The sequence below is a fragment of the Dreissena polymorpha genome, chromosome 15 (genome assembly GCF_020536995.1).
Source record: "Dreissena polymorpha isolate Duluth1 chromosome 15, UMN_Dpol_1.0, whole genome shotgun sequence".
NCBI classification, from domain to species: Eukaryota; Metazoa; Mollusca; class Bivalvia; order Myida; family Dreissenidae; genus Dreissena; species Dreissena polymorpha.
In genome coordinates this window covers 32,696,233-32,714,187 of record NC_068369.1, presented here as the reverse complement: position 1 = coordinate 32,714,187, position 17,955 = coordinate 32,696,233, and positions in this window count along the sequence as shown.

Below are 17,955 nucleotides of genomic sequence, written 5' to 3'. Positions count from 1 at the left end.
TGTTTGAAGTGTATGTGATCCAGCGTTGAAACGAATTTTGGACGAACTGAAGGATAAAGCAGCGACCACGCCCCCCCCCCTCTCATCCCGCTATCCTGTATCGTAGAACGTACACTGCATAAAGACATTTATAATTGAATGAATCAATACAAAGTTTTGATCTGCTGTTTAAATAAATAAAACGGACATGCATAATTTCCACAAGATCGTAAAACCTAGGATTTGGTATGTTAAAATGTCTACATGTGCAAGAATTATGGAACACCTCGTCTGTCGTCCGTTGACTATTGATATATCGGCTGTTTCATTGAAATGATTTCGGGTCGAATCATATATGTGCTTATACTAGTATGCTGTGTGTTTGTTTTGGTATGCTGTGAGTTGGTTTTGATATGATGTGTGTTTGTGATGGTAGGCTGTGTGTTTTTGATGATTTGGTGTGTGTTTGACATAGTCGGCTGTGTGACGTGTTTCATGTTATTCTGTAGTTCTTGTCAAATAACAGACGTTTACGAATGCAATTAACGCCAAATAGCATAATAGCGAATGAAAAGGACAACATGTTAGATGTACCCGTAAGATAGTATAACAAACAAACAACATCCCATGTCAAGCACACAGCATGACATGACAAACACGCAACATACCATAGCAAACACTCAGCAGACTATAGCAAACGCACATACTGTCATCGAAAACACAAATCATATCATCACAAACACACAGCATACCAAAAAAACACACACCTACTATGGCACGAACAATTTTTGACAATAAATTAACTTTAGGGTCTCAGCATATGCATATTATATGTGTAATATGTTCTCTAAACGGACTTATAGATAGTTTAATGCAGTGTTTCCTGTGCATCCGTTTTAATTGATCACTTCTGATAATGATCGCCGCACTGTGACCACAGCAAGGTGTTAATACACAGGGGTACACTACACGGTATTGTTTCAAGTAATGAACCCAATAAAGTACAATAGCCCTTTACAGAGGTCGTTTTATTATTATTAAAACTATGTCATGTAGACCTTTACAATAATTCAAAATAGAGATTCATATGTAAACACACTTCTAGATGATTTTTGGTTTTCAGATATATATTCATATTTTACCAATAAGTGTAGTTCTTTGTGTTTTAAGAGCATGTAATAAGCAATCATATCCAATTTAACCTCATGCTATATAAACACTATTACAAACAAATGCTATGAATGCAATTTCGGTATTTTTCCTGCAGACTTGCAAAACTTTATTACATTTTTTTCGGATTCGTATATCATCGTGATTGATTGAGTAACTAGGCGAAGGTACTTGTGAGTGAATGACTGTTCGAATTAATGAGTGACAGGCAGCGAGAGTTTATATGTAAGCGATTGACATACTGTCAGAATGTGTGAGGGGTTGACTGACTCCGCGATTGAACATGGGAGTTATTGACTGAAAAATAGTTTAGTGTGCATATGAGCTATTGGCTGACTGTTAAAAGTGTGCAAGACTGACTGACTGAGAGCATGACCATGTGAATGATTGACTGACTCCGCGAATAACATGTAAGTGATTGACTGTTCAAATGTGAATTGATTGACTGACTGTTCCAGTGAACGTGTGATTGACTGACACACTATTGAATTTTGTTAATATTTAGCGGTGTGTGACAAATGCAGCCTCCGACGAACCGACACCAGTTTTAATTTTGCTTCCAAAATATGAAACTAACGTTGTACCAATTTTTTCTCATGGTCCTTTGATCATATTACTAAATTGTAAAACGTAACTAGACTTAGATTGTATGCACGTACGAAGTGATGTGTGTTGCAATTAGGATTTGAATGGAGTCCAAATCTCATCTCATTGAGTAGTGCATTGCACTCTCTTAAGTTGTCATAATACAAATAAAGTGTGTGTGTGTTTGCGTATGCGGGTGTGTGTGCGCGTGTGCGCTGGTGCGTGCGGTCGTGCGTGCCTGCATGACCGTTTGTGTGTGTATGCGTGTATGTGCAGTAGTAGATTTTGTAGACACTTAAGCTAATTTACAAGTATCGGTAAGGTACCATTAACTCTGATGATGTAACCATGCAAATCGACTTAAATAAAACTAGATTTGTGTCCAGAATCTAGTTTATAACCACTTCATAAAAGCTTTAATATAAAAAGTATGATTAATTTGTAACGTACTGTTGCAGTGCCAGAATATTCCGACCGTTTATTTTAGACATTAAATCGGCGATTACCGTTACCGGCGTATATATAAACACAGAAGGATTTATGTTTCTTACTATGAAAGCGCTATTTTCTGACCCCGAATTTGTCAATGATATGATCGAATCATCTTGTCTATGCATACACCCATAGTGTTAGTAGACGTTTTTGTGTTTAAAGTTTAATACGTAAGACTGCACATTAATCATTCAAAAGAACGGTGAAATTTATTTATCAATTATTTCTACATCGTTTAAAAAGCGATTCGTTCCCCAAAGCATGGAATCAGATTTAGAACTCTACACATGAAATATAAATATTATAGATAGTAGTATTTAAAAACACTCCACCACGATGAAAATAAAAGCTAAAGCTTATTTTTAGTTGGAAGTAGTAGAACTAGCGTATCAGTGTTCTCGTTCTATAAGTTCACAACCATTCATAACTTAAACATAAATGGCGGGTCCGTTTCTTTTAAAACGGATTACATTAACAAGTAATATATTAAAACAATTATGATTATTTTTTAATACGGGTCATTACGGCAGAGTTACAGTAATTGTGAACGAAGTTTAAATCCTGGATTGTTCTTAATCATTTTCGATTACCAAATAGTCGAAATTAATGTTAACTTGCCAAACCTTCCAAAACATGTACAGTGAACCTACATATGCTTATATCTCCGCAGAAAACGCTTATTATAATAACACGATGATGTATTCCGTTTGAACACGACCATTTTTAACGACCAATCGCTTATTTTGTAGAGGTTTTGTACCAAATTTGAACCCGTTCAGGATGATGTTTTTACCGCGCAAATATTATGTTTTGTAAATACCGCATGTTCATCCGAGTAGCGTTTCGATTGGTCGCTTATGAATTTCGGATTCACTCGCCAAACGTCATTTACTGCCGTTTAAATACACGTTATTTATCTACAAAGTGGTATAATGGTAATACCACCGTCCTGTTCGCACAGCCTAACTCTGTTAACCTAAGGCCTCTTGAACAATGTAACCAGAGTTGTATCGGGTGATAATTCTTGGTGAAAATTCATAATAATACAGTTTTTGCGCTGAATCAGGTAGTTATGACACATTTATTAAATCAATGTCCCACACATAAAATGGGTCCTATCGCGGCTTCACATACTTATATTTTCGAAACTACGATCAATGTTAAATAGGTATTTATTAAATGGTAGCCTTGCAAATAGTTCAAGTGTTTTAAAAGCAAATTAAAATGTGTATTTTATTATTATAATATTGTATTATGTTATACAGTTCAACTCTGATCCATATATGTATTATATAATTTTATGTGTAATATATTATTGTAACGTAATAAAGCGGCTGGTAGCGATTTAATTTTAGATTAATATTTTATAGAAAATATTGATATTATATCTACTCATCTGTGTGATATATTTAATGACATTTTAGTTCCTGGATTGTTCCTGATCTCTGAACAAAATGAATTAATATCAGCCCATGTCTGGCCTAAAATAGACGACATTACCTTAATTGTATTGTTATAAGCGAATGACGTGGCCATTATAGGCAAATCACCAGAAGAAGTCCAGAAACGTTTAGATAATTTAATCTTTCTTGTAATTATTGGGGGCTGAATGTGAACACTTCAAAAACAAAAATAATGGTGTTTCGCAATAGGGGTACAATTTAACAAGATACAAAATGGACAAATAATGGTCAAAATATAGAACAAGTCATTCATTTCAATTGTAAGGCACTGTGATTAATTACACCGGTCGTGTCACTTTAAATAAAAAATATTTGATTTGAAAAGCCAAACAGGCCATGAACATTTTACTGTATAAATGTAAGCAGTATTATTTAATACCGAAACTATTTTGTCAGTTTGCTCCGAAGTTAGAGCACCTGGTCAATTTGTGCCACGAAAACAACTTATTATCCTTACGCACAAAAGTACTATTTAGAAATGTACTACAATACATATTTTTGATACCCAAACGACATTTTAAATGATTTTCATTGATGTATCGGTCTCTTTGGTTCATTTTATTTTATTTGTTGTGTAATTCATAACAGTACCTTATTCGATATGAATAAGGAATAAGGAACCAGTTCCTTATTCCGTTTTAAATCCGAATAAGGAACTAGGTTATCATTTAATAAAAAGTAGTAAGATTGTCCAGCAATTAATGTGTTTGACATCCAACCTACATTGGCAATAATTTTCACTGATTGTCTGGTGTCTTTGTTTCATTTTAATATTTTGTTTAGTATGAAAATAACATTTCCTTATTAGATTTAAATAAGGAATAAGGAACCAGTTCCTTATTCCTTTTTCAATCCGAATATGGAACAAGGTTATCATTTAATGAAACTTAGTAGAGTACTGAAATAAATGTTTTTTATGCCCGACATAAAGTTACAATGATTTTCATTGATTAATTGGTCTCTTATGTTCATTTTAATAGTTTGTTTCGTATGGAAATAGCAGTTCCTTATTCGATTTGAATAAGGATTAAGGAACACGATCCTTATTCTTTATTCACTCTGAATAAATAGCTGTGTAATTATTTAATAAAAATATGTAGAAATATATTGCAATAAATATTTGTTTCACTTCGAACCTGCATATACCATACTTTTCATTGACATTAAGTATTCTTTGGTTAATTTAATTTTTTATTCGAGTAAGGCAATATCATTTCCTCATTATCTTCTTCATAATACTTGTTTTCAGCGTTTATCGTAAAACAAAATATAAAATGAAATGTGACAGAATATGTATATATAACATAATCAAGCTTAAATAACACACAAAACATCTAAAATATAACATATCCTAAAGTGATCGTCCAAAATACAGGCGTCCAAATAAAGAACTAACTTTACAACTTATTCCAGGGACCATAATTTCGCATACTTAAAATGATATCATTCTCGCATAGCACATCTTTATATGAGTTATTATTCGCGATGTTCAATGTAAGATATGTTATTTATATCTCTGGTATAGTTCTTGAAGTTTTATCTGACCCTGAACTTTGGTCAAGACTATATGATAGCTGAACACAAACATGTTTCAGATATCTCATTCCGTTTTCATACGAACAAAAGTTACAAAGGGATATGATTAAGCATGCAAAATAATTTCAACACGTTATCATAAAAGAAAGACTCCCCTGTAGCAGCGGTCCAAGTACCTCTAGAAGACTGATCAGTTTCATCTAAATGCCTCATTTTTATATTTTATTTTTTAATAATTAACGAAAAAGCGCGCATCCTAGCTATAAAAGCGTGTTTTCGTATGATTGTTTTAGTTATAAATCGCGTTTTCTCGCTCATGCAGACTAACGGTACATTCCGCGACTTTCAACTTCGGCACACGATTCTTTACCGATGGTAAACAGTACTGCGCCGTTTTAAGCGTAACAGTTCTTTATTTGCACCGACTGCAAATATGTCGCACAGCGTTGTCCTCAGTTCGATAACAATAAAGATGTGACAATAAAGCGAGACTGAACCGGAAGCATTGACCAAGGTGCCTCTATTTGACTGAAGAGTTTCATCAAAATCCTCTGTATTTCGTTGTTAATGTTGTGTGTTTTTTTTTAATCAAAAACCAAAACTTACATAGCTGTGATTGGGTCGTGTAATTTTAATAGATTTTCTCTCTCCGAAAGCGCGCTTTCTCGCTTTACATTGGCGCACGATTCAAAGTTGTGGGAACCGACAAATGGCGCTGTTCTCGGTGGTTATAAGTCATATTGTTGGATAGTGCAACTGGTTACGTTTTCCTTATCCAGCCACAAAAAGGCGCTGGGTTATCATTACAAAAGAAAACTTAGAAGAAATGTACTGCAATAAATATATATATAAAATTATATGTTATTCATAACCTACATCTTCATGGATCTTCCTTGATGTATGCGTCTCTTTATCAAATTTAATTTATTTGTTAAGTAAGAAAATGCCAGTTCCTTATTCGATTTAAAACAGTTCCTTATTCCTTATTCAATCAAAGTAGAAATGTACTGCAATTAATATTTGTTATACCCATACTACATTTACAAAAATTGGCGTTGATTTATTCGTTGGTTCATTTTGATTAAAAAATTATAGAAAGAACATTCTAGTTCCTTATTCGATTTGAATAAAGAATACGGAACCAGTTTCTTATTCCTTATTTAAACTGAATTAGGAACGGGATTATCATAACATTAACCCAAGTAGATATGTTTTGCAATTAGTAATTTAAATATACAACCTGTTTTTAATGATGTTCATTTATATGTGGTTAACTTTGGATCAATTCGATTGATGTTCAAGGCTTGAATAATGAGTAAGGAAATGGTTCAATCGTCCTTATTTAGCCGCGAAAAAAGGAGGATTTAAATTAAAGCAAACATGCTGAAATGTGCAAGACTGCACTTTTATATCACATACTTGTAAAATGTTGTTATATGCTTAAGCTTTGTTGATGTAAAGTTAGTATTCGTATTAGAAAATATCGGTTCGGTTTCAACAAGAAATCATATGCAAGCGCGACGAAGAAACATTGGTATGTAACGTAATACATAAAGTAAATGTATTCGAGTTTTGTTGTTTTAATTTACTTAAGAACTGTATTCATTATTTTTCTTTAAGAACGGCCACCGGAAAAACTTTGCGAAACCGAAATTTCGCAAACTTAAGTACCCTTTTTCTTAAAGATTTGCTACTTTGAGACATAGTATGCGATAAAAGTCTTATCGTTGATTAATAATTGGTTATTTTCACTCAAAAAACGCGTTTTCTTCACTATGAAATTTATAAGCAAAGTTGGGGTTCCCATGGGATTTTTGCATTTTCCCATGGGATTTTTGATTTTCCCATGGGATTTTTTTCCCCCATGGGATTTTTTTTCTCCCATAATTTGCAAATGGGAGAGAAATCCCATGGGATTTTGAACATTTTAAAAAACGTGTTTTATTTGCGTTTGCAAGTATTTTAACGTTATTTAAGGACTGTATATTGGTTTTATGCCAATTATATATAAAATTATATAGCAATAAAAAAATCCCATTTTAAAATGGGAGAAAAAAATCCCATGGGATTTTTTTCTTATTTTGAGAGATTTATTCATGAAACTTTCAGAAACATCATATTTTATGAAATGATGAACAACTACGATATTTTAATGCGTTTAGTCGTGTTTAAAAAAAAACAAAAATCCCATGGGATTTTTAAACCCCATGGGATTTTTAAATCCCATGGGATTTTTTCTCCCATGGGATTTTTTCTCCCATGGGATTTTTTCCAATGGGATTTTTCAGTTTCGTAAGCCGAATAAGTTTCTTAATGCGAAAAACAACAATAAAGGAAATACTAATTATAATTTTGAATAATAAATTGAATAATATAAATAACATGAATATTTTTAAAATGAGTTACAATTAAAGGTTTATGCTAGTAGAACTTATCATTTCTTGTTCGAGCAGATGGTTGAGTCCAATTGGTGAGTATGCCAGCTTAGAACCAGTATAAATGCATCGCAGACAGACAACGCTGTCATACTATACACACCGCTGAGTAACAATCTTTATTGCATTTCATTTTGCAACAGAAAATGAACTCCGTAGTATAATTGATCTTATATATGCCCTCTGCTTTTGAAAGCGTGCAACACATTAACATAACAATAAGTCCATGCCAAAAACTATGTGCAAATTCCATTCAAAGCTATATACACATTATAAAGGTCAGATGACACGCGTCATGCGAAAATGGGTCTTATGTCATATGCGGCCAAAGTTGGTCCATCCTAGCTTGTCCAACCGCGCAGTCTGGTCAGGTACTACGCTGACTGATATATAAAGTCAAGCCATGATTCGTGGTCTCATATCCAAACTCGGTAGCTCCTGTGCGAAACTTTCACCGGAAACGACGGCACCGAGACGGGCGCTCGAACTTTGCGGATGCGCGTTATATATTATATATAATAGCGCGATGTGTTTTTTCTTGCCTCAAATTAGTAAGCCCAATCAGCGTTTTATTGTGTTCTTTGCTTCTACTATTAACAAGAACTTCAACTGATACGAACATGAATTTTATTGTAATATGTTTATTTAATGCTCGGAAAACTCATTGTATATTTAGACTACTACTTATAAAACAAAGTCGGGTTTTCAACATCTGTTTTCGGCATATTAATTGTTATTCCAAACCAGATTTTACGCACTTTACTGTACAAAATACCGTTAGGGCCACCGTGGTTACTCATTAAAATCCAGAGGGCGAGAATGCGAGAACGCGAAAGTACGATGACGACAGTGCGACAATACGATGGCGACAATGCGTTCGTACGATTGCGAAAACGCGCTAGTACGATGACGACAATGCGACAGTGCGACAATACAATGGCGGCAGTGCGATAGTACGGGGGCGACAATGCGATAGTCATATCGTACTGTCGCCGTGGTATCATCGCAATGTCGCCATCGTTCTATCGCATTGTCGCCATCGTATTGTCGCACTGTCGCCATCGCATTTTCGAATTGCCGCCATCATACTATCGCGTTATCGCATTGGCACCATCGTACTATCGCACTGTCGGCTATCGCCATCGTATTGTCGCACTGTCGTCATCGTATTTTCGCACTGTCGTCATCGTATTATCGCACTATCGAACTGTAGTATTGTCGCCATCGTACTATCTCACTGTCGCCATCGTATTGTCGCACTGTCGTCATCGCACTGTCTGATTGTCGTCATCGTATTATCGCGTTCTCGCATTGTCGCCATCGTACTATCGCATTGTCGCCATCGTATTGTCACCCTGTCATCATCGTATTGTCACATTGTCGCCATCGTACTATCGCGTTCTCGCGTTCTCGCCCTCTGGATTTTAATGTGTAACCACGATGGCACTAACGGTATTCCGTAATACTGCTAAAGCACAGTATGATTAGGTCACTCCCAATGCACAAATCTCTATGTCTATTTTAGTAACAACACATGTCTATGGAAGCATATTTAGGTAAAAGTTACATCATTCGTGGTGAATATTTACATTATGACTGATGCTTATTCTAATTTGCTTTATGACAATTCCAACATGCTTGTTGTCTATTCGTTTATACTTGATGATTGCTGCAACATTACATCATTCATGAATAATATTTACATTATGCGTGATGTTTATTCTAACATGCTTCATGACAGTTCCAACATGCTTGTTCTCTATCGGTTATACTTGATGATTGTTTCAACATGCTTGGTGACTATCCAATGTGTGTGTGTTCATTATTCCTGAAACCAGTCATAATCGGTTTTGCCACTAAGCGTCATTAACAACGGCAGTTAGCAACAGGCAGTAAGCAGAATGCAAGTTACTAAATTATGACATCAGGTGGCGCGCGTTTATTTTCCGTATGTTGAATAAATTACTTTTCGGAAAAAAAAGCGAAAACATCCGAATCATTTTGACTAGTAAACTGAATAAGCTGAATTAGTTCCCTTCGTTATATAGGTTATATTACACTAATTCCGATTCCCATAGGGTCCCATTATAAAACTGACAACTTTCACAGCATTTTTCTTGCCTTTCCGACGTATCAATTTTTCCGAACCTGGTATCATTTTAAAGATGGATCTGTCATCTTCCAATAATTGCAATCAAAAACATACCGTCTCGCAACTTCTAAGAAAGTAAATCGCTGTCGAATGAACCCACCGTAGAAAAAACGCGTTTCGGAATCCTAATTTCGACAAAAGCCCCACACAATAGAAAACACACCCTCAAAAGTTCATCTTTTAAGTTAGCTTCCAATCCAAGGCATCAAAGTACTCCAGACACATACAGGATATTACAAATAACCACAAAAGACATGTCTCACATTGTTAAATGGCTTATATTCAAGAAGAGAAAAGGAACTCTTTAGAAATAGGCACTACTTTCGAATGGACCACGGAGGGATACACAATGATTTAGTGTAATGTAACCTATAATCTCCATTAAACTAAATACGTTCATTATTGCCATGAAGACCAGTAAGTTTACACAATGAATTGACTGCCGTGAATGTTTTTGATATTTGTAAGATGCAATTGGCACTCAAGAAATTATACATGTATTTTATTCAGAACATAACGGGGCTGATGTGTTGGAATTGTGGCCCTTCCCTAGTCCAAATAATTACAGTAGACGTAATCTACCGATGTGCATTGCATATCGACCTCATATTTATAAAGTAGCCCAAACCCCCATTGCCACAGACCTGTGCGTGAAACTTTCAGATTTCTCTAGTCTGTTTACCATGCTATAATTACAATTTCTATAAACACATATTTATCCTTTTATGACTGTATAATGTCTGTGGTATACAGAGAAACCTGAAAGTTACAAGTACTCGTGTCTAGTACTGTACAACTATTGTACCCCTCGTTGAGAAAACAACTACTTCATCTACATGTATTAAAATATCATAAAACATAATTTTCAATCAAGTTGGAAAAAATCAATAAATAAATGTCATATAAACAGGTTTGTCATGAACGTTGACGTCGCTCTTGGTTACCAGAAAATTCCCACGCACGGATTTCAACCGTCATTGTTTACAATCAATTAAGTGCATAAGTACTTGAATTTTTATAGTGTTTTTTAAAAGTGTCCAGCTACAGGTGGTTAGCGTGTGGCTGTAATACTAGTTAGTGAAAACATATTTTGGAATGATAAGTAATCATATTATAACGAAAAATCAACTTTTCTTAAAAAAAATAAGTTAAATATATATTCAACAAGGTATCCAACTCGAAATCATCCGAAAACGGGATGCATCGTTTTAAACAGCCATTACTTCATCAATTTTGCAGCGATTTTCACGATCTTGGTCTTATTCAACGCAGAAATAAATTTCCTTTCTGGAAATGTATATGTCTTGCAATATTTTTACAAATACTGGGTCAACTTTTAAGAAATAACACGATACACAACTCGCGTGACCCAGCTGTGATCGATCAGACAGTATTCATGACTGAAATCTTCACGGGGAAATGGGCATTTTCCCTGCAAAGTTCACGAACCTCGATACCATAATTCAATAAAACGTATGAAAAAACATTCTTACCGTGCTTGCCGTAGAATTATGCATCAAAACTAACTGTCCAGCGCATTTTCAAACCTTTGTTTACATACATTTCAACCAACTGACATTTTAAACACAAGAGTGATTTCATTGCTCCAATGCGGAGTTGTGTCTTTACAACTGGAGATTACATTCATAAATACGGTCTGATCGATCACAACTGGGTCAGGCGAATTATGTATAGCTTTATTTCTTAAAATTTGACCCAGCATGTGTAGAAATATAACAATATATATACATTTCCTAAAAGGAAATTCATTTCTGCGTTGAATAAGACCGGGTCATGAAAATCGCTGCAAAATTAATTTAGTAATGGCTGCTCAAAACGATGCACCCCGTTTTCGGATGATTTCGAGTTGGATACCTTGTTATATATAAAACGGTAGTGATTTTTTTTTATAGAAAATTTGATTTTTCGTTTTAATATGATTATTTATCATTCAAAAAGATGTTTTCACTAATTATTACATAGCCACACGCTAACCACCTGTGTGTCCAGCACGTGTGCCGGGAGAACAGGGCTTAATGTATTTTTTGTTAAGCTCTATAATATTTATATCCAATCTGTATGAAAAAAATGTCGGTGAACATTATTCCGGTGTTAATTTTTGAAAATATTGAGGCATTCGTTAATTATGGATCTAAAACGGAACATTAATCCGCAAAAAAAACACCGGGCATATTGCATATTAGATCGGACACATGAAATTATTTCGAAAGAAAGCAATAAGAGTTTCAATTCTAAATGAGTAAGTCTCGCTGTGCACGATTACGCTCTTACTGCTCGTATATATTTGACTCTTGGCAAATACCTAGTGTTTTATTTTGCTTAATCTAAATTGTGTCATGCATCTATATGTACTTAAAGCAGCATGACCAACAGCTCTTTCATATGTGAAAGAGATTGACACGAAATACCTACCCATCTATAATAAAGTTTATATGTGCACTTCAATATTATAGTTTTAAAGCATTTTATGTGGTGCAATATAAAAGTACTCTAGTAAATTTGAAATTATGTAATCGATTTCCTCTCAACATACATGCAAAGTTCCAGATAACTTTTTCAGCAAAATCTTGGTTTACACTCTATAATAATCCAGCCTTAAAGTCTATTATTAATTCTTTTTTTCAGGTAAATATAATTTTTGGCACATCCGCATTTAGGTTTATAGTCTAAGAAGAGCTCATGACAATTGCCGGGTTACAGCAGACTTTTTTGCGATAAAAGGACCAGATAATGGAAAACGTTCGGCTTTTCGACTGTTGTAAAGATGGTCTGTTATTCATAATAACGTTAAAGTGCTGTTGATTTCATAATTGTAATGAGGGCCTAGACGAGTGGGAACTCATTGATAAAATGTTTACATTATATGCATTGATATTGAGTTTTACGCATGATCACACATTTTTAATTCTTATTTTATTTTTCCAATGTATAACCGTACGCACAGAATTTAAGTCTACTTTTTTACTAAATTTAATTCAATTTTTTACGACTTTAAGCGTCTTATCTGGAGCTCTGCATACATGCATTAGTAGCATATATTGATATATATCCATAGACATTCTTTGGTTATTGAAGGTAAATTACTGTACAAAAATTATGGTTAGTCATTAACCAAAAAAAGTTAAGTCTACAAACACGCGGTTAATTTCGGTTCAGTAGCAAATATCTTACAAAGGTGCGCAACTTCTCCTATAACATAAAATTTCCGTTATACGCCGTAAATTTCCGTAGTCCTCCGTAGCATCTCGGAATGACTGTCAATTGACATCATTGTATCATGCATGATAGTATGTTGCTTTGTGCTTGGGTGAAACGTACATCTTACCATCGCGTTAATTTATTAAACGCATTAATATTTGATTCCATTATGCACTGCGCCTATTGCACAAGTCTCTCTGCACAAACCAACATACACATATGCAGCATGCAATTAACGAACAAGAATGTTGCATCTGTACACATGCATGATACCATTAAGCAGAATGTAAATAGACATTGGACATCAGGCAAGATGTAAGTGTCATCAAGCATGAAAAGGTGTCTACATACTAATTGAAAGTACCATCAAGAATACTGACACAGTCACAAAGAAGGATGTAATTTTTACCTAAATACCCTTCCATATTTGTCGGCACTGTGTGTTTGCTTAATTTCACTGAAGAACGTCTACTGGTAAATCTTACAAAAAAGTGATAAATAAGACTGAGTAGCAATTTTTTCGGCGTTGCTGTTTAACGTCAAATTTGGCCTTTCAACGAACTTCTTAAAAGCCCATTGAATTTTTATGAAGAAGTTTCCCGCTTGTAGGTCCGAATGAATTAAATCAAATTTTGCAATTGGCAATTTGATAGAAATCCCCATAAAACATTGCACATAGCTTTCTGAAATAAACAGGCCACATTGAACGCATTCACGATATCCAACAGCTCTCTTTGCAAAGACCTATCTAGTGTTTCTTGGCCGTGTAAGATCTATAATTAGAACATCGTCACCTAAACATCTACTAATAGAAGAGCATATTTTGGGGAAACAATTCAATAAGTGTATAAAACGTCCACGATCAATAATGTGTAGTTTGTTAAAGATATCACGGCAGTAAAAACATAGCACTTTAAAGAGACCACAATCTGGTACATTTGGTCAATTGTTGCGTCCGTGGCGGACAATACATTTTTAAAAAGAAAGCGTACAAAAAAGCAAACACAAAGTTCTTCGTAAGCTTGTTTTAATCTAAAAAACACATAATCGACAGTCATTCCAGTAAAATACAATACTAACAGTCAGCACTCTAGAGATCAAAATTGCGGATATAAATATTTAATTCAGGGATATCAAGTGTATCAAGTTCGAATTCCGGAAAAAATAGCCGGTAGTCTGGGGCATTAGGTCCCTTACAGGGATAAAAGGTAAATCCCCGCCCGAGCCGTAGCTAATTGATTTATTGTAGTCTTTCTAGTTGCAATTTCTGGTGAGTACAATGCGGAATATTACGGATATTTGCAACATGTCGAAGATTTTCGGAAAGTAGCGAAGAGGTTTTCGTCAGTTAATATTCATGTCCGTGCCGGCCGCTAACATATCAGAATCAATAAAAAAGAACCAGGAAAAATCGGTACCGATCGCAAATTTCCGGAATTCCGATAAAGCTTCAACATTATTTGTTCTCAAATGATCGCGTACTCAAACGAATCTGTCCCTACGCCTCCAACTCCCTTTAAATCTCCTCGGACGTACATTGATCTCAAAATCTATCCTTGACGACTCAAATCATATTTCCTGAATAGTTTGGCCTATTGACGTCCCTGTAATTATAACAATGGTCTTTTGGATAAACACCGCTAAGTTGTTGCAATATAATAACCGTTTAAAATAGTTACCGGTTTTCATTTAATAAAATGATTAAGTCATATTCGAGATTTCAGCGATTGCCAATATTTTGCTTTTGTTTCTCATAAGCATATGGTGCTTGGTATCTGCTATTGACTCCTATGTAGATTGCAAATATTACATAACCCTTACAGCGGCCGAGCGCAGATATCTGCACTTGGCCGCTAAAAGAAAAATCTTTGCGCATTAATTTAATTCAAATCTCATTATCATAATCAATATCATCATCATCGTCGTCTTCGTCACTACTACCACCACCACCATCATCATCATCATCTTCTTCTTCTTCTTCTTCTTCTTCCTCCTCCTCCTCATCAGCATCATTAACAACAACAGCAACACCAACTTAACATCATCATCAAACAACAATAAACATCGGTAGCATACAATGTGCTTCATCAACCATACATCATTATATGCGTTAAAACACCATAATAGAACAGCATGAATGAAGCTGTCTATTACTCTTTTATATTTCCTATTCCAATATTTTTTTTCGTTAATTGAAGGACTAGTTGAAATCTTCTATAAAAGCCCCCCCCCCCCCCCCAAATAAAAAAAAACAAAACATAATAATAATAACCCTAGCAAACAACAATAATCATAGGTTAGTTAGTATACACTGTGCTTTAGCAACCATGCATAATGAATGTTTATGACTTCGGACCGTTGTGATCAAATTTAAAAAAGCAAGATGGTATGTATGCGGCACACAACACATAGATAATTATAGTTTTATACCTTAAACGTAGTTCATCAAAATAAAGATAAGTTATTATCTATGTAATACTTAAATTAGGTTTATAACGTATGCATATTTGTCTAAAACTTGTGAAATGTGATTCGTAAGCCGACGACAACATTATCATTCGGACCCTTCTCCCCACCTAACAATCGAGATTAAACACCTGTGGAGATCCCGATCTTATCAATGAATAAACCGGTTCAATGATGTCAAGTCAAATAAAACATACTATTACTATCCAAATAAATATCTATCAAAAATGTAAATTGTTATACCTACTTAACTAAAACTAAACTTAAACGATTAGCAAGAAAAATATATAAAGAAGAAGCAGGCAAAGTAGACAAATTAATTGTAACATATGTTTTCTCAGTCTCCCACTGTTGAACAATATAAATAGTATTTATTGCCACTCCAAAAGGGATCTTTATCACACGTTTGGCTCAACTAATAAATAATTGTGACAGGACAAACTGTCAACAAATACCTTGCTAATGTTTTATACATAACTCCAATCAAAGGTTAACTTCCAAGGAAACTGCGGCATGTTAAAACTGTTGATTATGACAAAATGTTGTTTAGTACAAATCAGTACAATAGCGTCTGTTATGTGGCCTATACTAATCCAGTTAAATAAAACTTTAATCGCAGAAAAGTTTAGATTCTTTACACCTTTAAAGGGGCCTTTTCACAGATTTTGGCATTTTTTTAACTTATTCATTAAATGCTTTATATTGATAAATGTAAACATTGGATCATAAAAGCTCCAGTAAAAAATCAAGAAAAAAAAGAAAAAAAAAGGAAATGAACATTGCCCGGAGCAGGGTTCGAACTAGTGACCCCTGGAGTCCTGGCAGAGTCCTGTAGTATAAACGCTTAAGCCTACTGAGCTATTCCGCCGAGTACACATTCTCGACGTATTTTATATTTATATAAGCTATCTTCGTAGTTTCACAAAATTTAACGACAAAACAGAACTCTCCAAATTATTCAATCGTTTCGCGTTGCAACGCTTTATAATTTTTAGGTTTTAAAATCGTCAAAAGATGCATATAATGGCTATATTAGAGCATGGTTAATGTTCAGTATTACTGTTTCCTCACAAATATCATAACTAAAACGAAAACTTACGAATCTGAAACAACTTTTTTCAATTTTGTCAATTTACCAAAGCGTGAAAAGATCCCTTTAAGAAAATATATATAACAGTTCTTACCTGTTTTAACAAAATGATACATTTAAAAATAAATTATGAAGCATCGCTAGCAATATTAGAAAGAGAAGTAGAAGGAGAATTATTATCAATAGTAGCAGTAGCAGCAGCAGCAGCAGCAGCAGCAGCAGTAGCAGTAGCAGAATCAGTAGCAGTAGCAGTAGAAGTAGCACTAGCAGTAGCAGTAGAAGTAGCAGTATCAGTAGCCGTATCAGTAGCCGTATCAGTAGCAGTAACAGTAGCAGTAGCAACAGCAGCAGAAGCAGCAGCAGCAGCAGTAGCAGTAGCACTATCAGTAGCAACAGCAGCAGCGGCAGTGGCAGCGGCAGTGGCAGTGGCAGTAGCAGTGGCAGTAGCAGTGGCAGTAGCAGTAGCAGTAGCACTATCAGTAGCAGCAGCAGCAGCACTGGCAGCGGCAGTGGCAGCGGCAGTGGCAGTGGCAGCGGCAGTGGCAGCGGCAGTGGCAGCGGCAGTGGCAGTGGCAGCGGCAGCGGCAGCAGTAGCAGTAAGAGTAGCCGAAGCAGTAGCAGTCGCGGCTTTTTGCTTTTTTGTTTTAGAAGTGTTTGTCGTATAAGAAGAACGCAAGGAAGACAAATTAATTGTAACATGTGTTATCTTAGTCTCCGTTGTAGTAGTATTTGTTGTATCTACACAGCCATTTTTCAGTCACCTGAGAGACATGTTTTATAAGAGATTTAATTGTGGACCAATACATCGTGTATTAATATCAGTGTACCCACTGGGACACCACATGGGGCGAGGATTAACAGATAAACTAGGCCTTCAATTAATTATGCGCCTAGAGGCAAACAATACTATAACTTACTGATAATGTTAGGATTGGGATGTGTTTGTATCTTATTTGAAATTAGCTAGCTTAATTCAAAAACTAATTATAGCCTCAATATTATCACAAGAACATCATCACATATTCATTGTGCAATATATAATCATATCACCATCACAATATGCCAGAGCGTTAGTATTTATTGTGCATACATATCCTACAGCAACATTTACAAAACTTATTACAAACCAACCGCTCAAGCTTTAATTAAGATTGATTTCAATTTATATTATGACATACATTAAAGATCACTGTCAATTAATTAAAAAATAGCTTGATGCTTCGTACTCAGCGATTTAAATAAAAGAAACGTTGCGTACACATTGATTGGGGTTAATAAAAAAAGTCTGCAATTAAAATAATCAAATTTAAATATTACTAGATTTAGTTTCAAATTGTCGCTCAAAAAATGTATCAGTTATATCAGTTA